Raw genomic sequence first — 27,532 nt, forward strand, 5'->3', positions numbered from 1 at the left:
TCAACCAGTCTATATATTAGCAGCAGACACAGTACAGTGCGGTAGTTCACGGCTGTGGCTACCTCTGTGTCGGCACTCGGCAGCCCGTCCATAATTGTATATACCACCTAACCGTGGTTTTTTTTTCTTTCTTTATACATACATACTAGTTACGAGTATACTATCTCTTTATCAACCAGTCTATATTAGCAGCAGACACAGTACAGTGCGGTAGTTCACGGCTGTGGCTACCTCTGTGTCGGCACTCGGCAGCCCGTCCATAATTGTATATACCACCTAACCGTGGTTTTTTTTTCTTTCTTTATACATACATACTAGTTACGAGTATACTATCTCTTTATCAACCAGTCTATATATTAGCAGCAGACACAGTACAGTGCGGTAGTTCACGGCTGTGGCTACCTCTGTGTCGGCACTCGGCAGCCCGTCCATAATTGTATATACCACCTAACCGTGGTTTTTTTTTCTTTCTTTATACATACATACTAGTTATGAGTATACTATCTCTTTATCAACCAGTCTATATATTAGCAGCAGACACAGTACAGTGCGGTAGTTCACGGCTGTGGCTACCTCTGTGTCGGCACTCGGCAGCCCGTCCATAATTGTATATACCACCTAACCGTGGTTTTTTTTTCTTTCTTTATACATACATACTAGTTACGAGTATACTATCTCTTTATCAACCAGTCTATATATTAGCAGCAGACACAGTACAGTGCGGTAGTTCACGGCTGTGGCTACCTCTGTGTCGGCACTCGGCAGCCCGTCCATAATTGTATATACCACCTAACCGTGGTTTTTTTTTCTTTCTTTATAGTCATACTAGTTACGAGTATACTATCTCTTTATCAACCAGTCTATATTAGCAGCAGACACAGTACAGTGCGGTAGTTCACGGCTGTGGCTACCTCTGTGTCGGCACTCGGCAGCCCGTCCATAATTGTATATACCACCTAACCGTGGTTTTTTTTTCTTTCTTTATACATACATACTAGTTACGAGTATACTATCTCTTTATCAACCAGTCTATATATTAGCAGCAGACACAGTACAGTGCGGTAGTTCACGGCTGTGGCTACCTCTGTGTCGGCACTCGGCAGCCCGTCCATAATTGTATATACCACCTAACCGTGGTTTTTTTTTCTTTCTTTATACATACATACTAGTTACGAGTATACTATCTCTTTATCAACCAGTCTATATATTAGCAGCAGACACAGTACAGTGCGGTAGTTCACGGCTGTGGCTACCTCTGTGTCGGCACTCGGCAGCCCGTCCATAATTGTATATACCACCTAACTGTGGTTTTTTTTTCTTTCTTTATACATACATACTAGTTACGAGTATACTATCTCTTTATCAACCAGTCTATATATTAGCAGCAGACACAGTACAGTGCGGTAGTTCACGGCTGTGGCTACCTCTGTGTCGGCACTCGGCAGCCCGTCCATAATTGTATACTAGTATCCAATCCATCCATCTCCATTGTTTACCTGAGGTGCCTTTTAGTTGTGCCTATTAAAATATGGAGAACAAAAATGTTGAGGTTCCAAAATTAGGGAAAGATCAAGATCCACTTCCACCTCGTGCTGAAGCTGCTGCCACTAGTCATGGCCGAGACGATGAAATGCCAGCAACGTCGTCTGCCAAGGCCGATGCCCAATGTCATAGTACAGAGCATGTCAAATCCAAAACACCAAATATCAGTAAAAAAAGGACTCCAAAACCTAAAATAAAATTGTCGGAGGAGAAGCGTAAACTTGCCAATATGCCATTTACCACACGGAGTGGCAAGGAACGGCTGAGGCCCTGGCCTATGTTCATGGCTAGTGGTTCAGCTTCACATGAGGATGGAAGCACTCAGCCTCTCGCTAGAAAAATGAAAAGACTAAAGCTGGCAAAAGCAGTAGCACCGCAAAGAACTGTGCGTTCTTCGAAATCCCAAATCCACAAGGAGAGTCCGACTCCAATTGTGTCGGTTGCGATGCCTGACCTTCCCAACACTGGACGTGAAGAGCATGCGCCTTCCACCATTTGCACGCCCCCTGCAAGTGATGGAAGGAGCACCCGCAGTCCAGTTCCTGATAGTCAGATTGAAGATGTCAGTGTTGAAGTACACCAGGATGAGGAGGATATGGGTGTTGCTGGCGCTGGGGAGGAAATTGACCAGGAGGATTCTGATGGTGAGGTGGTTTGTTTAAGTCAGGCACCCGGGGAGACACCTGTTGTCCGTGGTAGGAATATGGCCGTTGACATGCCTGGTGAAAATACCAAAAAAATCAGCTCTTCGGTGTGGAAGTATTTCACCAGAAATGCGGACAACAGGTGTCAAGCCGTGTGTTCCCTTTGTCAAGCTGTAATAAGTAGGGGTAAGGACGTTAACCACCTCGGAACATCCTCCCTTATACGTCACCTGCAGCGCATTCATAATAAGTCAGTGACAAGTTCAAAAACTTTGGGTGACAGCGGAAGCAGTCCACTGACCAGTAAATCCCTTCCTCTTGTAACCAAGCTCACGCAAACCACCCCACCAACTCCCTCAGTGTCAATTTCCTCCTTCCCCAGGAATGCCAATAGTCCTGCAGGCAATGTCACTGGCAATTCTGACGAGTCCTCTCCTGCCTGGGATTCCTCCGATGCATCCTTGCGTGTAACGCCTACTGCTGCTGGCGCTGCTGTTGTTGCTGCTGGGAGTCGATGGTCATCCCAGAAGGGAAGTCGTAAGCACACTTTTACTACTTCCACCAAGCAATTGACTGTCCAACAGTCCTTTGCGAGGAAGATGAAATATCACAGCAGTCATCCTGTTGCAAAGCGGATAACTGAGGCCTTGACAACTATGTTGGTGTTAGACGTGCGTCCGGTATCCGCCGTTAGTTCACAGGGAACTAGACAATTTCTTGAGGTAGTGTGCCCCCGTTACCAAATACCATCTAGGTTCCACTTCTCTAGGCAGGCGATACCGAGAATGTACACGGACGTCAGAAAAAGACTCACCAGTGTCCTAAAAAATGCAGTTGTACCCAATGTCCACTTAACCACGGACATGTGGACAAGTGGAGCAGGGCAGGGTCAGGACTATATGACTGTGACAGCCCACTGGGTAGATGTATGGACTCCCGCCGCAAGAACAGCAGCGGCGGCACCAGTAGCAGCATCTCGCAAACGCCAACTCTTTCCTAGGCAGGCTACGCTTTGTATCACCGGTTTCCAGAATACGCACACAGCTGAAAACCTCTTACGGCAACTGAGGAAGATCATCGCGGAATGGCTTACCCCAATTGGACTCTCCTGTGGATTTGTGGCATCGGACAACGCCAGCAATATTGTGTGTGCATTAAATCTGGGCCAATTCCAGCACGTCCCATGTTTTGCACATACCTTGAATTTGGTGGTGCAGAATTTTTTAAAAAACGACAGGGGCGTGCAAGAGATGCTGTCGGTGGCCAGAAGAATTGCGGGACACTTTCGGCGTACAGGCACCACGTACAGAAAACTGGAGCACCACCAAAAACTACTGAACCTGCCCTGCCATCATCTGAAGCAAGAAGTGGTAACGAGGTGGAATTCAACCCTGTATATGCTTCAGAGGTTGGAGGAGCAGCAAAAGGCCATTCAAGCCTATACAATTGAGCACGATATAGGAGGTGGGATGCACCTGTCTCAAGCGCAGTGGAGAATGATTTCAACGTTGTGCAAGGTTCTGATGCCCTTTGAACTTGCCACACGTGAAGTCAGTTCAGACACTGCCAGCCTGAGTCAGGTCATTCCCCTCATCAGGCTTTTGCAGAAGAAGCTGGAGACATTGAAGGAGGAGCTAACACGGAGCGATTCCGCTAGGCATGTGGGACTTGTGGATGTAGCCCTTAATTCGCTTAGCAAGGATTCACGGGTGGTCAATCTGTTGAAATCAGAGCACTACATTTTGGCCACCGTGCTCGATCCTAGATTTAAAGCCTACCTTGGATCTCTCTTTCCGGCAGACACAAGTCTGCTGGGGTTCAAACACCTGCTGGTGAGTAAATTGTCAAGTCAAGCGGAACGCGACCTGTCAACAACATCTCCTCCTTCACATTCTCCCGCAACTGGGGGTGCGAGGAAAAGGCTCAGAATTCCGAGCCCACCCGCTGGCGGTGATGCAGGGCAGTCTGGAGCGACTGCTGATGCTGACATCTGGTCCGGACTGAAGGACCTGACAACGATTACGGACATGTCGTCTACTGTCACTGCATATGATTCTCTCCCCATTGAAAGAATGGTGGAGGATTATATGAGTGACCGCATCCAAGTAGGCACGTCACACAGTCCGTACTTATACTGGCAGGAAAAAGAGGCAATTTGGAGGCCCTTGCACAAACTGGCTTTATTCTACCTAAGTTGCCCTCCCACAAGTGTGTACTCCGAAAGAGTGTTTAGTGCCGCCGCTCACCTTGTCAGCAATCGGCGTACGAGGTTACATCCAGAAAATGTGGAGAAGATGATGTTCATTAAAATGAATTATAATCAATTCCTCCGTGGAGACATTGACCAGCAGCAATTGCCTCCACAAAGTACACAGGGAGCTGAGATGGTGGATTCCAGTGGGGACGAATTGATAATCTGTGAGGAGGGGGATGTACACGGTGATATATCGGAGGATGATGATGAGGTGGACATCTTGCCTCTGTAGAGCCAGTTTGTGCAAGGAGAGATTAATTGCTTCTTTTTTGGTGGGGGTCCAAACCAACCCGTCATATCAGTCACAGTCGTGTGGCAGACCCTGTCACTGAAATGATGGGTTGGTTAAAGTGTGCATGTCCTGTTTATACAACATAAGGGTGGGTGGGAGGGCCCAAGGACAATTCCATCTTGCACCTCTTTTTTCTTTTCTTTTTCTTTGCGTCATGTGCTGTTTGGGGAGGGTTTTTTGGAAGGGACATCCTGCGTGACACTGCAGTGCCACTCCTAGATGGGCCCGGTGTTTGTGTCGGCCACTAGGGTCGCTTATCTTACTCACACAGCTACCTCATTGCGCCTCTTTTTTTCTTTGCGTCATGTGCTGTTTGGGGAGGGTTTTTTGGAAGGGACATCCTGCGTGACACTGCAGTGACACTCCTAGATGGGCCCGGTGTTTGTGTCGGCCACTAGGGTCGCTTATCTTACTCACACAGCTACCTCATTGCGCCTCTTTTTTTCTTTGCGTCATGTGCTGTTTGGGGAGGGTTTTTTGGAAGGGACATCCTGCGTGACACTGCAGTGCCACTCCTAGATGGGCCCGGTGTTTGTGTCGGCCACTAGGGTCGCTAATCTTACTCACACAGCTACCTCATTGCGCCTCTTTTTTTCTTTGCGTCATGTGCTGTTTGGGGAGGGTTTTTTGGAAGGGCCATCCTGCGTGACACTGCAGTGCCACTCCTAGATGGGCCCGGTGTTTGTGTCGGCCACTAGGGTCGCTTATCTTACTCACACAGCGACCTCGGTGCAAATTTTAGGACTAAAAATAATATTGTGAGGTGTGAGGTATTCAGAATAGACTGAAAATGAGTGGAAATTATGGTTTTTGAGGTTAATAATACTTTGGGATCAAAATGACCGCCAAATTCTATGATTTAAGCTGTTTTTTAGGTTTTTTGGAAAAAAACACCCGAATCCAAAACACACCCGAATCCGACAAAAAAAATTCGGTGAGGTTTTGCCAAAACGCGGTCGAACCCAAAACACGGCCGCGGAACCGAACCCAAAACCAAAACACAAAACCCGAAAAATTTCCGGCGCTCATCTCTAGAAAGGACACCGGCCCTTTAAGGGAAGCTGTACTCTGCTGGAAGCTGAGCTGGAAGCAGGTAATGTTGTAGCTGGAAACAGATGAATCCACAATGGATTGGAGAGTCAGGCTACACCGCAGGTGGAATGCTGGTGCGGGTCTCTATGGTGGAAGTCTTGAGACAGGAGCTGGAACCTGGAAGACAATCACAGGAGAGAGACAAACAGGAACTAGGTTTGACAACCAAAGCACTGACGCCTTCCTTACTCAGGCACAGTGTATTTATACCTGCAGCAAGGAAGGGATTGGCTAGGCAATTGTGCAGATTATCAATACTGAGAACAGATTGGTGGAAATGATCAGCTGACAGAATCCAAGATGGCTGCGCCCATGCAGACACTTGGAGGGAAGTTTTGGTTTGTAATCCATGTGGTAATGAAAACAGTAATGGCGGCGCCGGCCACCGGAGACAGGAGGCGCCAGGCTGACAGATGCACATCCAACCACGCGGACACGGCGGAGGCCGCGGGAGACGCCATGCCAGGTGTAATATGGCGTTTACTGTGACAGCGTCCCAGAGTGACAGGAGAGAATACAGGAATGTACACATCAGGATAACAGATGGGATCCGGTCCTGGAGCGCTGAGCCAGCCTTAGGAGGCATCTGATGGGTAAGAAATGGCGTCCAGATACCCGGATCGTGACAGCACCCCCCCCTTTAGGAGTGGCCCCAGGACACTTCTTTGGCTTTTGAGGAAACTTGGAATGGAATCTCCGGACCAAGGCAGGAGCATGGACATCAGAAGCATTGGTCCATGAACGTTCCTCAGGACCATAACCCTTCCAGTCAATAAGATATTGTAGTTGACCGTAACGGTGACGTGAGTCCAGGATCTTGGCCACTTCATACTCAACGCCTCATTGAGTTTGGACTTTCGGAGTTGGAGGAAGTGAGGAATGAAACCGATTCAAGATCAGCGGTTTCAACAGGGAAACATGGAATGTCCTGGGTATTTTTAAGAAGGGAGGCAACTGGAGTCTGTAAGCAACAGGATTGATGACTTGTTCAATCTTGAAAGGACCGATATAGCGAGGTGCAAACTTCATACTGGGAACTCTTAACCTCAAATTCTTCGTGGATAACCATACCCGATCACCCACCTTGAGAGCAGGAACTGCTCGACGCTTCTTATCCGCAAACTTCTTGTACCTGAACGATGCCTTGAGCAGAGCTGATCGTACGCTCTTCCAGATATTGGCAAACTGATGCAAGGTGATATCCACTGCGGGAACAGAAGTTGCTGGAAGCGGTTGGAACTCAGGGACTTTAGGGTGGAATCCAAAGTTAGTGAAGAATGGTGTTGAAGCAGATGAAGAATGATACTGGTTGTTATGACAGAACTCGGCCCAGGGAAGTAATTGAACCCAGTCATCTTGAGAGGAGGACACATAGATGCGGAGGAAGGCCTCCAAGTCCTGATTCACCCTCTCGGTTTGACCATTGGTCTGAGGATGGTAAGCCGTGGAAAACTTTAGCTTGACTTGGAGGACTTGACATAAACTTCGCCAGAATTTGGCTGTGAATTGAACTCCTCGATCTGAGATAATTTCTTCAGGAAGACCGTGGAGTCGGAAGATCTCTTGTATGAATACTTGAGCCAACTTGGAAGCTGACGGAAGACCGGTGAGAGGAATGAAGTGTGCCATCTTGGTGAACCGGTCAACTACCACCCAGATGGTATTGAACTTGTTGCACATGGGTAAGTCTGTAATGAAATCCATCGACAAGTGGGTCCATGGTCGACGGGGAACGGATAGTGGAACCAGTTGCCCCGCAGGCGACTGGCGGGATACTTTATGTTGGGCACACTTTGGGCAAGATGCAATAAACTCCAAGACGTCCTTTTTCAGAGTTGGCCACCAATAGGACCTAGAGATAAACTCCAGGGTTTTTTGGATACCTGTATGTCCGGCAAAACGGGAAGCATGGGCCCAATGCATGAGCTTCTTCCTTAGCATCGGCTTCACAAAACTTTTCCCTGATGGGGGCGTAGAGTCCATCCCTACCGTGGAGAATGCCAACGGACTTATAATAGGATGCTTGTCTGAAGACTCTGACTCATTTTCTTGCTCCCATGAGCGGGAAAGGGCATCGGCCTTGCGATTCTGAGAGCCCGGACAGAACTGGAGTTTAAAGTCGAACCTGGAAAAGAAAAGTGCCCATCTGGCCTGACGAGGGTTGAGACATTGTGCGCCTTTCAAATATAGAACGTTCTTGTGGTCTGTAAGGATGGTGATTGAATGAGAAGCTCCCTCCAACAGATATCTCCACTCCTCTAGAGCGAGCTTGATGGCTAGCAACTCCTGGTCGCCAATGGCATAGTTGCGCTCCGCTGGGGAGAACTTCCGTGAAAAGAAACTGCAAGGATGTAAATGGCCATCTTTAGCCCTCTGAGATAACACCGCTCCTACTCCAACGGAGGAGGCATCCACCTCTAGGATGAAAGGAGAGTCGATGTCAGGCTGTTTCAGGACAGGCGCAGAGATGAACCTCTGTTTTAAAAGATGAAAAGCTTGCATGGCTTCTTCAGACCACTTGGACGGGTTAGCACCCTTCTTGGTGAAAGCAGTAATAGGCGCCACAATGGTGGGAAAGTCTCGTATAAACTTTCGGTAATAATTGGCGAACCCTAAGAACCTCTGGACCCCTTTGAGGGTTAAGGGTACTGGCCAATTCTGAATTGCTTGTAGTTTCTCAGGATCCATCTCTAGTCCGAAACCGGACACAATGTACCCTAGAAACGGAATGGACTTGACTTCAAAGACGCATTTCTCTAATTTGCAATAGAGATGATTGACACGGAGACGGGACAGAACCTCCTTTACCCAAAAACGATGTTCCTCTAAATTGTTGGCAAAAATGAGGATATCATCTAGATAGACCACGACATGACGGTATAGAATGTCTCTGAAGATCTCATTGACGAAATGCTGGAAGACAGCTGGAGCATTGCTCAATCCGAAGGGCATGACGAGGTACTCATAATGTCCGTCACGGGTGTTAAATGCGGTCTTCCACTCGTCACCCTCACGGATCCGGATGAGATTGTATGCACCTCGCAAGTCCAGCTTTGTAAAGATGGTAGCTCCGCTAACTCTGTCAAAGAGCTCAGTAATCAGGGGTAAAGGATAACGGTTCTTGATGGTAATGTCGTTCAAACCTCTGTAGTCGATGCACGGCCGCAGACCACCATCTTTCTTTTTTACAAAAAAGAAGCCTGCGCCGGCTGGAGAAGAAGAAGGTCGAATGAACCCCTTTGCTAGGTTCTCTTTAATATATTCCTCCATAGAATGCGTCTCAGGCAGAGACAACGGATAAGTTCGGCCTCGAGGTGGAACCTTCCCTGGAACGAGATCAATCGGACAGTCCCATTCTCTATGAGGAGGAAGGATATCAGCAGAAGCTTTACTGAACACATCCGTGAAATCTTGATATGGAGGAGGTGGAACATCAGACGACCTGGGGGAGGAAGAACAGACAGGCAATACTTTAAACAAACATGTCTCAGCACAGGAGGAACCCCATGCCAGGATTTGCGTAGTCGTCCAATCAATTGTAGGATTGTGAAGACGGAGCCATGGAAGGCCCAGGACCACAGGATGTGTGGCTCTTGGAATCACTAAAAAAGAAATAAGTTCGGAATGAAGAACTCCCACTCTCAGACGAACTGGTAGAGTCCTTAAAGAAATAACTGCATCAAAAATTTTGCTGCCATCCACGGCAGTTAAAGAAATGGACGAAGGAAGTCTCTCGGTGGGTAGGGACCACCGTTTAACATAGGCTTCGGTAATAAAGTTCCCAGCTGCTCCGGAATCAAGGAGGGCAATGACGTTCCGATAACGTTGAGCAACTTGAAGCGAGACTGGGAGATTACAATCTTGAGAAGATGGAGAGGAGATCATTACTCCTAGCCGGCCCTCTCCTTGGCGAGCTAGGATTTGAAGTTTCCCAGACGTTTGGGACAGGCATTAATGGTGTGAGACGGAGCTGCACAATAGAGACAGAGAAACTCGGAGAGACGTCTTCGGCGCTCAGCAGGGGTTAAACGGGAACGGCCAAGTTGCATGGGCTCATCTTTAGATGGTGACAGTTGACGAGGAGGAGGAGCAGAAGATTTTGGAGCAGATGATCTTCCACGCTCAGTTGCTCTCTCTCTGAAACGTAAATCAACTTTCGTGCAGAGTGAGATTAGCTCATCTAACTTAGAAGGTAAGTCTCTGGTAGCTAACTCATCTTTAATACGCTCAGATAAGCCATGCCAGAATGCAGCATACAGGGCCTCGTCGTTCCATGCCAGTTCGGATGCCAGGATCTGGAACTGTATCAGATATTGTCCTACAGTACGTGACCCCTGGCGTAAACGGAGAATCTCGGATGAAGCTGAGGTTACCCGGCCTGGCTCGTCGAAGATGCGCCTGAATGTTGACACGAAGGCAGTGTAGGAAGATAGCAGGGTGTCGGACCTCTCCCATAACGGTGATGCCCAATCAAGGGCTGAGCCACTGAGAAGAGAAATAATGTAGGCAATTTTTGTACGGTCACTGGGAAAATTGCCAGGTTGTAGCTCAAACTGAATCTCACACTAGTTGAGAAATCCCCTGCAGAATCTTGGAGATCCGTCAAATTTTGCTGGCGTTGGAAGATGAAGACGTGGAGCAGAAATGGGTAAGGTGGGTGGGGTTATAGCTGGAGTCACTGTGGTTGACGCACCAGACGCGCCTGATCCACGGAGAGTTGTCTGAATCCCATCCAGCCGAGTAGAGAGATCCTGGAGACAGCGGATGATGTGGCCCTGTGCAGCCTCCTGATGTTCTAGTCGGGCTGCCAGTTCTTGCATCGGCCTGGCCGCTTGATCCTGGTCTCCGGCTGGATTCATTTGGTCAGTGCTTACTGTCACAACTGAGGGCCTGAGCTGACGGGAGGCAGCCTCAGTTGTAGGGGCTGAGATGTACCGGAACCTGGGAGGTTGTATCAGACCCCTGGACATGTAAGTAACATAAATAATAAATGCCCGAAGGCGTGACCACGACAACTTGGATAAAAGTCAATGATGTTTATTATGACAACTCTGCAACACAGCAGCAGTAAAAGAAAACGTAAAAGTCAGCAAAGAATAAATACAGTTCCTGGGTACTACAGGATGGCAGGAGCCACAGGGCACTGGTAGTGTGAGATAGCTCTTATGATCTTCTAGATGGAAAGTCCTTACCAGGCCCGACTGTAGCAATGGAGATAACCCAGGATTGTGCCAGCTGGTGTTCCAGGAAAAGCTGGGTTGCTGAAGATAAAACAGCTGCTGTGGATACTGGCTGGAACCAGACTGTTGTTAGCACGGAGTGGATACTGGCTGGAACCAGTTAAATAATAAATGAACTTGGGAGCGATGAAATATGAACTGAAATGTAGAACTTGAGAGCGGAGAAATAATAATACCGGTGGAGAGTGGTAAAGTGTAGAAAGGACACCGGCCCTTTAAGGGAAGCTGTACTCTGCTGGAAGCTGAGCTGGAAGCAGGTAATGTTGTAGCTGGAAACAGATGAATCCACAATGGATTGGAGAGTCAGGCTACACCGCAGGTGGAATGCTGGTGCGGGTCTCTATGGTGGAAGTCTTGAGACAGGAGCTGGAACCTGGAAGACAATCACAGGAGAGAGACAAACAGGAACTAGGTTTGACAACCAAAGCACTGACGCCTTCCTTACTCAGGCACAGTGTATTTATACCTGCAGCAAGGAAGGGATTGGCTAGGCAATTATGCAGATTATCAATACTGAGAACAGATTGGTGGAAATGATCAGCTGACAGAATCCAAGATGGCTGCGCCCATGCAGACACTTGGAGGGAAGTTTTGGTTTGTAATCCATGTGGTAATGAAAACAGTAATGGCGGCGCCGGCCACCGGAGACAGGAGGCGCCAGGCTGACAGATGCACATCCAACCACGCGGACACGAGCTTTGGTATAACCCCATGGTTCTTAATGTGACCCCAGCATCCTCTAGGTCCTCTAGGTCGTATGAGAAAATAGGATTTTAATACCTACCGGTAAATCCTTTTCTCTTAGTACGTAGAGGATGCTGGGCACCCGTCCCAGTCCATACTGTGTCTGCAGTTATTACTTGTGGTTATACACATGTTGTGTTACGGTTCTGGTCAGCTTTTTGCTGCAATTGTTCATGCCGTTGGCTTGTGTTCTGTTGAATGCCACGTTCTGCGGCATGCTTAAGGTGTGAGCTGGTAAGATGCTCACCTTAGTTTAACAATAAATCCTTTCCTCGAAATGTCAGTCTCCCTGGGCACAGTTCCTATAACTGGAGTCTGGAGGAGGGGCATAGAGGGAGGAGCCAGTCCACACCCTTTGAAAGTCTTAAAGTGCCCATGTCTCTTGCGGATCCCGTCTATACCCCATGGTTCTTAATGTGACCCCAGCATCCTTTACGGACTAAGAGAAAAGGATGCCCTTGTGTACTATCCTGACTTCTCCTCCCGTCTGCTTACTTTGTGCCTTCCAACGCACAATGCGAACTACAGGTGGTGCTGCAGGGCCCACACCCTTTTACTTGCCTTACAGAGCAGCTCTGGAGCTGTTACAGTGCCCAGCTGCTGCAAGAAATCAGCATGAATGCTTCAGGGGATTGGGCATGGCCAACATGAGCCCCACACCAAAGGAGGGTGGGGGTGTTTAATGCGAACTAGGGGTCATCCAAGCACTGCAAAAGGCCGCCATGCCCTGCATGCCCCTTTTCTCTTTTTATATGCAGATGAGGGTTCCAGCCAACTTTGGCCCACTGCTTGGATGACATCACCGTATGCAAATCCGTCTGCTGCAGACCTTCCCCCAGGAATGCTTGTACTAGTTGTTGGATATGGTTTGATATTTGATGGTGCTTCAGTATTAGGCAGCCTTCCGCCCTCCCATGTTCATCTGAAAAGATGTGGTCTCCCTGCAGTTGTTGTCCCCAGACGAGAGTTCCCTTGTGCTTCCTCAGTTGAATCTCCTTAACTTGACGGGGGAGGGGCTGCCCGAGCTGCCACCCTCCCCAGCCCTATCCCAACTCATACTTATTTTACATATTAGATCTCTTGATCATGAAGATTGTTCTCACAGGGTTAGGTTCATCCATTATATTTTAAAATAGGAAGGTACAAATTACATATTTGAATTGCATCTATGTGCTGGATTCAAATGCCCCCCCCCCCCCTTCCTTTCTCAATTGTGCCCGTCAGCAGCTATTCTAAGGTTGCTGCCAATGGGTGTGACACATTAATTTCTTCTGTGGGGTACACTGGACTCCACAAGGATTCACATTGGGGTGTAGAGTAGGATCTTGATCTGAGGCACCAACCGGCTCAAAGCTTTTGACTGTTCCCAAGATGCTCAGCGCATCCTCCTCTATAACCCCGCTTCCATGAACAGGGAGCTCAGTTTGTAGTTGGTGCCTTCAGTAGCAGGCCACTTAACAGGGGCCTGCCTCAGGCAGCCTATTCTTAGCTATTAATTTTGACAAGAAAAGAAGAACTTGTTTTATGAGAATCTACAAGGGCTGCAGCAGGCTAGGTCTAATAGACATCTTTACTGCAGCTTCATCACTCCCAGCGGCGCTGTATACTCCCGTGCCCTGGTTGCTGGGTCACTGCAGCGGAGGCTCCGGTTTCTTCCTAAGGTCAGTCACACACACACCGCCCTTCCGGATCACGAGGCCGCTGATTAAGGGGAGCGTGGCCGTAGGGGGTGGGCCGTGTGCGCACTGGGGTGGACACTGATTACTGGGCAGCCGCTCCACTAGCCACCAGGTACAGTTAAGGAGCACAGGTCTGGGGGTTTTTCTCCTATATTAACCCAATTTTGTACTGCCCGCAGCGCATTGTGATAGGTAATAGGGCCTGATTCAGGTTGGATTGCAATCACAATAAGCGATCCAACTGCAAAAATTGCTAAGAGCATACGCATGTGCCTGCATGCGATCGCCTCTGCCTGTCAATCGGGGCAGGGGGGGAGAGTGGGGTCAGCAACACTCCATTTCCAAGTCAGGGATGGAGCAGTGCGGGGGCAAGGCTTCAAAATGGGGTCTGCAATGGAGGAGACACAGGGGGCGTGGTCACAGCGGCTGTATGACATCACATTCAGCCGCTGTAATCACAAAAATGGTGGCGGCTTCCTGCGCGCACATACAGTCTGCACCAGCAGGAGGCTACACCATTGTTTATGATCACGCTGAACTGCAGTGCGACTGCAATTACAGCATGGTCAAGAAGGGAGGTGTCATACTGGGTGGCCATGCCCTGTCACTGTGCAGGAGCCAGCACCGCTTACACACTAGTCCCCGGGTGCAGCCCCCAACCCCCGGGACACCCGGAGCAACAAAATGTAGATTCAGGCCACCAGGCCACGCCCCTACCTATGAAATAATGCCTCCTTTTTACCATTGCGCTGCTTATTTGCACGCACTGCATTACAATCTCCCTCGCCACCTCTCTGGGTGTCACCAGTGATAGTGACACCTCTGAAATGCTTGTAGCAGCTGGTCCAAAGATCTATGCCTCAAGCCCTGAGTGTTTGCCCTTGTGACTTGTTGATCATCATAGCGAAGCAGATGCTTACAGAAAACTGCAGGGGCTTAGATTGAAAATAAAAAAAATTGATGGGTATAAGGTAGAGAGGAGCGGGTTCGGTTCTCCGAGAACCGAATTCCCCACGAACTCCACGTGGTTTACACTGGTCTGAGGCAGGCTCGGTTGTTCCCGCCTGACTCGGAAAACCTGAACAAGGGAAAATGTCATCATCCCGCTGTCGGATTCTCGCGAGATTCGGATATTATATATAGAGCTGCGCGTTGCCGCCATTTTTACTCGTGCATTGAAGAGAGAGCGGAGAGGACGTGGCTATGTTCTCTCAGTGGAAATCTCAATATCAGTGCTCAGTATCAGTGGTTACTTATTGCTGCTCAGTAATACTAGTAGTGTGTCTCTCCTGCTCAGTGTCAGTTCTCAGTAGTATCCTCATCAGTGCTCAGTATCACTGTTCATTGTCTTGTGCTGCATTGTGTTGCTCAGCATACTACAGTACATTACTAATAGTCCAGTGCTGCATCTTGCTGCTCAGTGTCAGTTCTAGTATCCTCATCAGTGCTCACTATCACTGCTCATTGCATTGTGGTGTTCTGTATACTACAGTAATATAGTAACATATAGTAACATAGTTTTTGAGGTTGAATAGAGGCAAATTGCCCATCGTGTTCAACCTGTTTTAAGTTGTGATGATTCTACATACTTGCTGAATAATGTTTTATGACTAGTTAGCTACTATAACTCATGTTACCCCCGGATTAACCATGTTGATATTTTAAGTATTATAACCTTGGATAGCTTTTTCATTCAGAAATGTATCCATTCCTTTTTTAAATCCAATTACAGAGTCCGCCATTACCACCTTCCCTGGCAGGGAATTCCACATCCTGATTGCCCTAACAGTGAAGAACCCTTTCCTCCATTGCATTCTGAACTTTCCTCCAGTCGCAGCGAGTGACCACGTGTTCTTTTAATAAATAATTCCTCTGATAACTCTTTGTTATGTATCTTTACATATTTGAAGATATTAATAATATCTCCTCTTAGGCACCTCTTTTCTAGTGTATACATATTCAGCCTAGTAAGTCTTTCCTTATAGTCCAGTACTTTTAGGCCTTTAATCAATTTAGTCTTCAGGATCTCTCGGACTTCCATGAGCAGCAGAGTAGTGCAATGGAAGGATGCTGGGCCCATAACCCAGAGGTCGATTAATCGAAACTATCCTCTGCTATGTGCATTTTTTTTTATAATTAAAGTAATCAAAAACTGGGATTGATATTTTGGCTCTTTTATTTTTACTTAAAGTACAATAACTTTTATCATTTTAATTTGTTTTAATAGTATATTGACAGCATTGTTTTCTTTAAAAAATCCACTTAATTTTCTTTACCCTATTACTGAAATGGTAATTGACAAAAACAAACTACATTGTCACCAGAAGAGCAATGCAAAATGTACAAGTGATATATTAAAATCATCTTCCATCTTGAATTTCAATGATGCATTGGGACAACAATTTTGTGAGAAACATCTTCACCCATAAAGAAAGATTTTCTTAATTCCTTATCTGTGTGCTGATTAGATATTACCTTGTTTTCACATTAAACAGACTTCCACATGAGAAAGCAGCAAGGATGCAGTAACGTTTATGTGTCCTGGTGTAAACCTGTATTTTTTCAGTAGACATTGAAATGAGGATGCATCTTGCTGCCTTTCCAATGTAGCAAGTTTAATTCAGTAATAGGTGAAAAAACATTCCTACAAAGGTGTTAATCAGAGACTTGGCTTTGTGGACACTTTTCAGAGAGCAAATTTGTTAGCATAAAAATAAAGTCAGAAAATGAAGAGCTGTTTAATCACTCAATTGGACTTTTCTGCCAGCATAGTTTTTTTTTCTCTGCAACCCACTGCTAAATTGTGCTTCCTAGCTGTTTTTTATAAAATCACTTAATCAAATCTAACTCTGATTACATCAGAGAAGGCCAGGTACCCTACACCATAAGAGGGGGTTTGAAATTTTGACTTGTCTACTTAAAGATCACCAAAATCTGATCACAAGGTCAATTACATCCCTGGGTGGGATTGAACCACCAACCTTTTGGTTAATAGCCAAACATGCTAACCGATTGCACCACAGAGACACCTCGTAAAAGTCCATTCTGACAAAGGCTAATAAGCATTCATCTAGAACGTTTCCTAGAAAAACTTTAAAAAGTCAATAATCTGGAGAGTTTTTGTAAGAAACACATTGCTACTTTCCCATGATGAGTGAGTGCTTCAGGATCTCTTGCACTTACATGAGCAGCAGAGTACTGCAACGGAAGCATGCTGGGCCCATAACCCAGATGTAGGCAGATTGAAACTATCTTCTGCTATATGCATTGTTTTTTGTTAATTAAAGTAATCCAAAACTGGGATTGATATTTTGGCTCTTTTATTTTTACTTAAAGTACAATAACTTTTACCATTTTAATTTGTTTTAATAGTAAATTGACAGTATTGTTTTCTTTCAAAAATCCACTTAATTTTCTTTACCCTATTATTAAAATGGTAATTGACAAAAACAAACTACATTGTCACCAGAAGAGCAGTACAAAATGTACAAGTGATATATTAAAATCATCATTCCAGCTTGAATTTCAATGATGCTTTGGTGCAACAATTTTGTGAGAAACATCTTCACCCATAAAGAAAGATTTTCTTAATTCCTTACCTGTGTGCTGATTAGATATCACCTTGTTTTCACATTAAACAGACTTCCCCATGAGGAAGCAGCAAGGATGCAGTGACGTTTATGTTTCCTGGTGTCAACCTGTATTATTTCAGTAGACATTGAAATGAGGATGCATCTTGCTGCCTTTCCAATGAAGCAAGTTTAATTCAGTAATAGGTGAAAAACCATTCCTACAAAGGTGTTAATCAGAGACTTTACTTTGTGGACACTTTTCAGAGAGCAAATTTGTTAGCATAAACATAAAATCAGAAAATGAAGAGCTGTTTAATCACTCAATTGGACTTTTCTGCCAGCATAGTTTTTTTTCTCTGCAACCCACTGCTAAATTGTGCTTCCTAGCTGTTTTTTTATAAAATCACTTAATCAAATCTAACTCTGATTACATCAGAGAAGGCCAGGTACCCTACACCATAAGAGGGAGTTTGACATTTTGACTTGTCTACTTAAAGGTTACCAAAATCTAATCACAAGGTCAATTACATCCATGGGTGGGATTGAACCACCAACCTTTTGGTTAATAGCCAAACATGCTAACCGATTGCACCACAGAGACACCTCGTAAAAGTATATACTGACAAAGGCTAATAAGCATTCATCTAGAACGTTTCCTAGAAAAACTTTAAAAAGTCAATAATCTGGAGAGTTTTTGTAAGAAACACATTGGTACTTTCCCATGATGAGTGAGTGCTTCAGGATCTCTTGCACTTACATGAGCAGCAGAGTACTGCAACGGAAGCATGCTGGGCCCATAACCCAGAGGTAGGCAGATTGAAACTATCCTCTGCTATATGCATTGTTTTTTGTTAATTAAAGTAATCCAAAACTGGGATTGATATTTTGTCTCTTTTATTTTTACTTAAAGTACAATAACTTTTACCATTTTAATTTGTTTTAATAGTATATTGACAGTATTGTTTTCTTTCAAAAATCCACTTAATTTTCTTTACCCTATTATTAAAATGGTAATTGACAAAAACAAACTACATTGTCACCAGAAGAGCAGTACAAAATGTACAAGTGATATATTAAAATCATCTTTCCAGCTTGAATTTCAATGATGCTTCGGTGCAACAATTTTGTGAGAAACATCTTCATCCATAAAGAAAGATTTTCTTAATTCCTTACCTGTGTGCTGATTAGATATCACCTTGTTTTCACATTAAACAGACTTCCCCATGAGGAAGCAGCAAGGATGCAGTGACGTTTATGTTTCCTGGTGTCAACCTGTATTATTTCAGTAGACATTGAAATGAGGATGCATCTTGCTGCCTTTCCAATGAAGCAAGTTTAATTCAGTAATAGGTGAAAAACCATCCCTACAAAGGTGTTAATCAGAGACTTGGCTTTGTGGACACTTTTCAGAGAGCAAATTTGTTAGCATAAACATAAAATCAGAAAATGAAGAGCTGTTTCGTCACTAAATTGGACTTTTCTGCCAGCATAATTTTTTTTCTCTGCAACCCACTGCTAAATTGTGCTTCCTAGCTGTTTTTTTATAAAATCACTTAATCAAATCTAACTCTGATTACATCAGAGAAGGCCAGGTACCCTACACCATAAGAGGGGGTTTGAAATTTTGACTTGTCTATTTAAAGATCACCAAAATCTGATTACAAGGTCAATTACATACCTGGGTGGGATTGAACCACCAACCTTTTGGTTAATAGCCAAACATGCTAACCGATTGCGCCACATAGACACCTTGCAAAAGTAGATACTGACAAAGGCTAATAAGCATTTATCTAGAACGTTTCCTAGAAAAACTTTAAAAAGTCAATAATCTGGAGAATTTTTGTAAGAAACACATTGGTACTTTCCCATGATGAGTGAGTGCTTCAGGATCTCTTTCACTTACATGGGCTATTAACCAAAAGGTTGGTGGTTCAATCCCACCCAGGGATGTAATTGACCTTGTGATCGGATTTTGGTGATCTTTAAGTAGACAAGTCAAAATTTCAAACCCCCTCTTATGGTGTAGGGTACCTGGCCTTCTCTGACGTAATCAGAGTTAGATTTAATTAAGTGATTTTATAAAAAACAGCTAGGAAGCACAATTTAGCAGTGGGTTGCAGAGAAAAAAATAACATTTTAAACCTACCGGTAAATTTTTTTTCTCGTAGTCCGTAGAGGATGATGGGGACTCCGTAAGGACCATGGGGGATAGACGGGCTCCGCAGCAGACATGGGCACTTTAAGAAAGACTTTAGATCTGGGTGTGCACTGGCTCCTCCCTCTATGCCCCTCCTCCATACCTCAGTTAGAGAAACTGTGCCCAGAGGAGACGGACAGTACGAGGAAAGGATTTTTGTTAATCCAAGGTCAAGATTCATACCAGCCACACCAATCACACCGTATAACTTGTGATATACTACCCAGTTAACAGTATGAAAACAACATAGCATCAGTCCAAGACCGATGAAAACTAACATATAACCCTTATGTAAGCAATAACTATATACAAGTCTTGCAGAAGTAGTCCGCACTTGGGACGGGCACCCAGCATCCTCTACGGACTACGAGAAAAAGATTTACCGGTAGGTTTAAAATCTTATTTTCTCTTACGTCCTAAAAGATGCTGGGGACTCCGTAAGGACCATGGGGATTATACCAAAGCTCCCAAACGGGCTCCTGCGGATGACTCTGCAGCACCGATTGAGCAAACAGGAGGTCCTCCTCAGCCAGGGTATCAAACTTATAGAACTTTGCAAAGGTGTTTGAACCCGACCAAGTAGCAGCTCGGCACAGCTGTAGTGCCGAGACCCCTCGGGCAGCTGCCCAAGAAGAGCCCACCTTCCTAGTGGAATGGGCCTTGACTGAATTAGGCAATGGCAATCCCGCCATAGAATGCGCCTGCTGAATCGTGTTACAGATCCAGAGAGCAATAGTCTGATTTGAAGCAGGGGTGCCAATCTTGTTGGCTGCATACAGGACAAACAGTGCTTCTGTTTTTCTGACTCTAGCCGTTCTGGCCACGTAAATTTTCAAAGCCCTGACCACATCAAGGGACTCGGAATCCTCCAAGTCACGCGTAGCCACAGGCACCACAATAGGTTGGTTCATATGAAAGAATGAGTCCACTTTTAGCAGGAATTGAGGACGGGTCTGCAATTCCGCTCTATCCATATGGAAAACCAGATAGGGGATTTTATGTGATAAAGCTGCTAATTCCGACACTCGCCTAGCGGAAGCCAAGGCTAATAACATGACCACCTTCCAAGTGAGATATTTAAACTCCACCATTTTAAGTGGTTCAAACCATAACCTTAACACCACGTTAAGGTCCCAAGGGACCACCGGAGGTACAAAAGGAGGCTGAATATGCAGTACTCCCTTCCCAAAAGTTTGTACTTACTTCAGGAAGAGAGGCCAATTCCTTTTGAAAGAAAATGGATAAGGCCAAAATCTGAACCTTAATAGAGCCTAATTTTAGGCCCAAATTCACTCCAGTTTGTAGGAAGTGAAGGAAGTGGCCCAGGTGGAATTCTTACGTATGAGCATTCCTGGCCTCACACAAAGAAACATATTTTCGCCATATACAGTGATAATGTTTAGATGTCACGTCCTTCCTAGCCTTTATTAGCGTAGGAATGACCTCATCTGGAATACCCTTTTCCGCTAGGATCCGGCGTTCAACCGCCATGCCGTCAAACGCAGCCGCGGTAAGTCTTGGAACAGACAGGGCCCCTGTTGCAACAGGTCCTGTCTTAGAGGAAGTGGCCACGGATCTTCTGTGAGCATTTCCTGCAGATCTGGATACCAGGTCCTTCGCGGCCAATCTGGAACAATGAGAATTGTTCTTACTCCTCTTTTTCTTACTATTATCAACACCTTGGGTATGAGAGGTAGAGGAGGAAATACATAGACCGACCGGAACACCCACGGTGTCACTAGGGCGTCTACAGCTACTGCCCGAGGGTCTCTTGACCTGGTGCAATACCTCTGTAGCTTTTTGTTGAGGCGGGACGCCATCATGTCTATCTGGAACAGTCCCCACCGACTTGCAATCTGTGCGAAGACTTCCTGATGGAGTCCCCACTCTCCTGGATGTAGGTCGTGTCTGCTGAGGAAGTCTGCATCCCAGTTGTCCACTCCCGGAATGAACACTGCTGACAGTGCGCTTTGATAAAGCTAAATATTTATCTTATTTAAAACCCTTTGTGAGGTCTAAGAACACTGTACGCTATTTGCGTATGGAGTACCGTAAGGGTACGCTCGTTGCGTAACAATCGCTTAGCCGTGGTCGAGACGCTCAAGCGTCACGTTCGCTCACGGCCAAGAGATCACAGGCAGGCACGCTATTGGCTGCTGACTAACGTAATGGTTCGCTATAGCGTAACGGACGCTGTATCGGGAGCGGGCTGCTCGAGCGATACAGACGCTCACGAGAATACGCTGTTGGTATCGGGCACACTTATAGGTGAGCGACTACCGTAATGCTACGCTATCAGCGTAGCAGACGCTCGAGACCACGAGGAGATCACGAGCGGCGCCGACGCTCACAATGTTAAACCTTTATGTCTAAACCACAAACAATGTAATTTGCTGTAAAACCTTAGTGTAGAGATAGGGTGTAAATGCAACACTGTATAACCTTATTAACTCAAAAGCTGTTCGAGCGTCACCGACGCTCTGAGAATACTTAACACTATAAGAAATACACAAATACCGTGCTTAGGGTCCAACGCCTAATATATATATTATGAATGTTATACTTGCAAAAGAATTAATACAATACAAGTCATACACTACAATATAACATAGACTAACTAACCAGGTAACTACACAGTAAATACAATACAAGTACGTTTAAGAGAAAATGAGAGAAAGAGAAGAGAGAGAGAGAAAGATATGGCCCATAATAACAAGAAAAGACAATATGATTACGGAGAAAACTTACGCACAAAGGAAACGATCGCATGCGCCTCTGGACATCCAGCTCCCGATTTTCAGCAATGATAACCGATGAAGAGTGAGTGCTGGATGTGATCGGCCTGTCTATTTATGCCCCACACACAATACAATTCAATGGTCCCTACAATCTCATTGTTCATTGGACACAGGAATTCGTCTTCGCATTATAACAAAAGGTCATAGGTTGATTCATACAGGTGGGCTGTGACTATTTCCAACAGCTCAGGTGGGAGGGAAACTGGGTTTCCCGCCGCATGGATAAGTAAGTGCAAATACAGTAAATGTTCATAAACTTCTTATGTCCATAACTATTCGCACGAGCGATTGATCCGCTTCAAACCAACACCGGAATATTGCTAATTAAATACTCTTCCGATGGATACTAAACACCACTGTATTACTCCTGTCTGACCCTTCGTATCAAACAATGAGGGATCTCTCTGTCCAGGAACATACTACATTAACTAAACTTTCAGAATCTATCAAAGGGACCATAATCTACAAAATGCATTATATGGTGAAAATATGTAACGAAAGAGTCGCCCGCTAGACGCACACAATCTCTACCGTAAATGTGCATACCGTGCGCCTGCGGGTGCCCGCAACAGCGAGTATGCGCACGCACGGGAGAGCGCACGCATGCGCAGCAGGGACACATATGAGGTGCAAATATGGCAGTGTGCATCGTGATATTTTTCTGACTTTGACAGTCCACCCTTTGGCAGTCAACAATAACTGCCACTTCCTAAAACATTTCAAAAAGAGAAAAATATATGTCAGGGGTTAATACATTTACATGGTTGGGTAGGGGAGGAGAGGAGAAGGTAGGAAAAGGGTATGACCTAGTGAGATAGCAGAAGCATGTGTGTATGAATCCATGTTTGGGGGGTCATGTATCATCGTGCCGTACGTGTTTTAAATCAAGCTTCGAGGTATTGCGAAGTATACATTTGAATTCCTTCTTATCCCGTGGTACGGGTCTGTGGATGGGCTGTCAAACTTTACCGAGCTTTTTTCGGATTTTGGTTGTAACAAAAATGGGGAGCACATTTTAGTTGATGATACATGAATGGGGGAATATGTGATTGCTGATATCTGTGCCTGTATTCCCTATACTATGTGTGTAATTACCTGAAGGTTGTAGAGATGAAGAAAATACATAATTACGGTAAATGCAGTGGTATTCTATGTCAGGTTAATGAACAGTCGTCGATTGAGGTCTTGTTTGGTGTCTGTTGAATGCAGTCTTCTTTGTGCTTTTGCCCATAAGGTGCGAGCAAAAAGCTTTGTCAATGTCCATAGATTTACAAAAGTGTTGGGCTAGCGTAATTTTAAAATTTCTAGGGAAACTGGGGATCTATGGCATAGTTCATCAAAAATCTGTGTATAAGGTTGTCAAAACTTCTTCTTTAATCCATCTGTTGTCTGTATATCGGCTCATCAAATTCCTCGTCCAAGTGGGTCTTTTTACCTCAGAGGAAAACGGAAAAACAGATGAAAGAAACGGACCGTAGAAATCGCATTACAATTTCCTCACTCCTTAAACTCATCACCCTGGTACTTCGTTTGCACTTCGTTAAAGCCTGACCGCATCTAAATATCAAGCCAATCGTTATGATAACACCTAAGATACATAGGAGAAACTTCCCTACATCCATTATAACTCCTTGAGCCCATTCTCCTAAACCGGAGAACCAATTTCGCGGGTTCAACCATGACACCCAACTAGTCAGCTCATTACTCACAGCAGCAAGGGTGAGATTGTGTCTCCTGCGAAATTCCCACTTCAATTGGAGAATATCGTCCATCTTTTGGTCTATGACCTCGACCGGGTCCTCGGTACTATTCGTTATATATGTGCAGCATTTCACGCCGTACTGTGTTGCCAGTGTGACACAATATCCACCTGTTACTGCTGTGAGATAATTGAGAATCATTCTATGCTGAACTAGTTCTGTTTTATAAGCTTGAAGTTCTCTTCCAGTATACCTAAATGTGTCATCATACATTTCTGTGATATTGTCTAACAAATTTGCGAGCGCAGATATGTATTTATAATTCAACACTCCTCTGGCGGTGCGAGTGAGGTCTAACGCAAGTAGAAACTGAATCCCGGTTGATTCATGGATCATGTCAGAGGCCGGGTGCTCTGTTCTTTCTATCAGGTGCCGTTTAACTACGTGCTCGTAATGGGTGTGAGTATAAGGAGTTTGGGCAACACGGTGTATGTCTTTCATTTTGGCATGTGATACAGTCATTACCTCAAGCAATACTTTTCCAATATAACACAATCCTTCAGAGTTTGGGGCAAGCCACTTATACGCCTTCCTCCCGCATATGAAATATGCATCATCGGGGAGAACATATGGGACGGAGTAGGACATAACCATATTACACATTTTCCATGTGAAATCTCCTAACCCTAATTCTCCCATCTGTCTAGTACACGTATCAGCTTGTACGATATGTGCACAGTATCCTGGTGATACCTCTCCAACTCTCGTAATCCTACTTCCTAGGGTATACCTATACCGGAAAGATTTTCCTCTACTGGCTATGTGGCGTATAAGCTCTGTATCTGTCGGCATTCTATCTGCTCTATATGAAAAGGTCATGGTTTGGTTACTCCATGACACTTCCCAATTTCCCGGCTTTCGGGGATTGGAAATGTTAAAACATATGAGGGATCTATCCACATGATATTGGTGGAGCTTCAAACTAGGAGGACTGGAGATATTAAACCTCCTGTCCACCGGTCTCCCACCACTTAGCTCAAGTACCTCCCCTATCGTTAAAGGAAATGGTACTAGTCCTGATTTGCTATGACCTTGAGGTACTTGAGAGCATACCCAACAATCTGTTTGATTTAACACGCTACCCACTAAGGAGTGATAGTCACTCAAGGGATGCCGGTCCATGTGGATATTAAAACTGGATTGGCATTTCTTAATGCACCCATCCTCGACTACGTTGTCACAGAGCCTACAGATACAGTTTTCTTCAGCTAACAATCCTTCACAATTCCTTCTATTGTCAATGCTATCGGATCGTTTTCTGATACTCGCCTTTGCTTGTTGATTATGTTGTTCTCGGAAAACTACGCCTCCATCTCTGTCATCAGAACCCATTCCAGAATCTCTCTCGACCTCCATGGTACTCTCGCCGGAACAGACTGCTCTGGTCAACATCATGGTCAACAGGAAAATCCGGATCACAGTCTCTTGGGGCAAGTCCATCTTATAGGAGGAAACGAAGAAGAATGAGAAGGGGGGGAAAATAATTTGAGGGAGAGGGGATGGGAAGTTGGAGAAAAACAATAAAAGGGAACAGGGAATCGACAACTGCTTTTGATCTTGTGATTTTCAATGCTCAGGTGCCGCCTCAGTCCTCCTGGAACAGACACTCCAGTGATACAACGTCCTCTACCGTCTGTTCCTTATCACGGGACCTCTCTGGATCAGCAACCTTCTTACAATGGGACGAATGAACCCAAGTCTCTCTCTCGGCAACTTTCAATGCTGTAGTGCTAGTCAATAAGACTTGGTATGGTCCTTCCCATCTGTCAATAAGGCAACCTGAGCGTAGAAAATTTCGTATCATTACATACTCCCCAGGTTCAATGTCATGACAATTACTATCTGGTAAATCAGGAATCACCAACTTCAAATTATTATTTTGATTCCTTAGCTGTTTACTCATATTAACCAGGTACTTTACAGTCACTTCATTGTTACACTTCAAATCATCCTGAGGGTTAATCATAACATGCGGTTGTCGACCAAACAAGATTTCAAAAGGGGACAGATTAAGAGGGGACCTGGGAGTGGTTCTGATGCTGTACAGTACAATGGGTAAAGCTTCTGGCCATGTCAATCCTGTTTCTGCCATAACTTTGCTCAAATTATTTTTAATAGTGCTATTCACTCTTTCCACCTTCGCACTCGCCTGTGGACGGTATGGAGTGTGCAGCTTGCTATCAATTCCCATCAACTTACACATTCCTTGAAAGACATCACCTGTAAAATGGGTACCCCTATCACTTTCGATAATTCTAGGGATACCATATCTACATACAAATTCCTGCACAATTTTCTTAGCAGTAAACATAGCGGTATTTGTGGCCGCCGGGAATGCTTCAACCCAATTTGAGAACACATCTATACAAACAAGTACATATTTCAAATTTCGACAAGGGGGTAATTGAATGAAGTCAATCTGTATTGCCTGGAAAGGACCGCCTGCAGGTGGGATATGAGATGGTTCTGTTGGTATTGCCTTTCCGATATTCTTTCTCAAACAGGTAAGGCATGACATTGCTCTCTTACTTGCATGAGATGAAAATCCTGGGGCGCACCAATATGCTCTTACCAACTTGCACTTTCCTTCCTTGCCCAGATGAGTCAGCCCGTGAGCTGCCTCAGCTAAACATGGAAGATATGCTCTGGCGGCCACCGGTTTACCTTGTCCATCCGTCCAGAGTCCTGAGGACTCCTGGCCATATCCCTTCGCCTTCCAGACTGCCTTTTCCTGTGTGGAACACAAATTTTGCATTTCACACAACTTCTGTGTGTTGATGGTATTAAATACCATCAGTTGTGTGGTGTCTGTCTGTCTGGGGGTACCAGCTGCTAACTTAGCTGCTTCGTCTGCTCGGCTGTTACCAAGTGATACTGGGTCCTGGCTATATGTGTGTGCTTTACACTTGATAACAGCCACTCTGTCGGGTTCCTGTATCGCTGTTAGAAGCCTTTTGATGTGAGCTGCATGCGCTACCGGTGTACCAGCTGCCGTCATGAAATTTCTGAGGCGCCATAGGGCTCCGAAATCATGGACTACCCCGAATGCGTATCTAGAGTCGGTGTAGATATTGGCTGATTTGCCCTTAGCCAATTCACATGCTCTGGTTAGGGCGACCAGTTCAGCAACCTGGGCTGAGTGAGGTGGGCCTAGCGGTTCCGCTTCTATGGTGCCTTGGTCATCTACGACTGCGTATCCAGTACACAAGTCTCCCGAGTCTGACTGTCTGTGACAACTACCGTCCGTGTAGAAAGTTAGATCTACATTTTCCAGCGGGTTGTCACTGATGTCAGGCCTTGCGGTAAAATTTTGGGTCAAATATTCCATACAATCATGTGTGTCCTTCTGTGTGTTAAATTCTCCTTCCCCACCACTCTCATCCTCCACCCTTTGTGCCTGTCCAGGCACACCTGGGAGATATGTTGCAGGATTTAATGCACTGCATCTCCTTATGGTGATGTTTACGGGGGCCATTAGTGCCAATTCCCATCTTGTAAACCGCGCTGATGAGACGTGCCTGGTTTGGGCAGAATTTAGCAAGGCTGACACTGCATGTGGTGTATGAATTGTGAGGTTGTGACCTAGCACTACATCTTCGCTTTTCGTTACTAGCAATGCTATCGCAGCGACGCTTCGCAAGCATGTGGGGAGGGATCGCGCTACCGTGTCTAGCTGAGCGCTGTAGTATGCTACTGGCCTGCTGGCATCACCGTGCTT

General features: G+C 45.5%; 1 non-coding gene across 1 annotated transcript; it reads right to left on the bottom strand.

Moving 5' to 3' along the window:
* Positions 1-16,440: 16,440 nt before the first annotated feature.
* TRNAN-AUU (transfer RNA asparagine (anticodon AUU)) lies at positions 16,441-16,514 on the bottom strand. Its single transcript has one exon. It is a non-coding gene; the product is annotated as a tRNA-Asn (tRNA).
* Between the last annotated feature and the right edge of the window lie 11,018 nt (positions 16,515-27,532).

The sequence above is a fragment of the Pseudophryne corroboree genome, unplaced genomic scaffold (assembly GCF_028390025.1).
Source record: "Pseudophryne corroboree isolate aPseCor3 unplaced genomic scaffold, aPseCor3.hap2 scaffold_1320, whole genome shotgun sequence".
Taxonomy (NCBI): Eukaryota; Metazoa; Chordata; class Amphibia; order Anura; family Myobatrachidae; genus Pseudophryne; species Pseudophryne corroboree.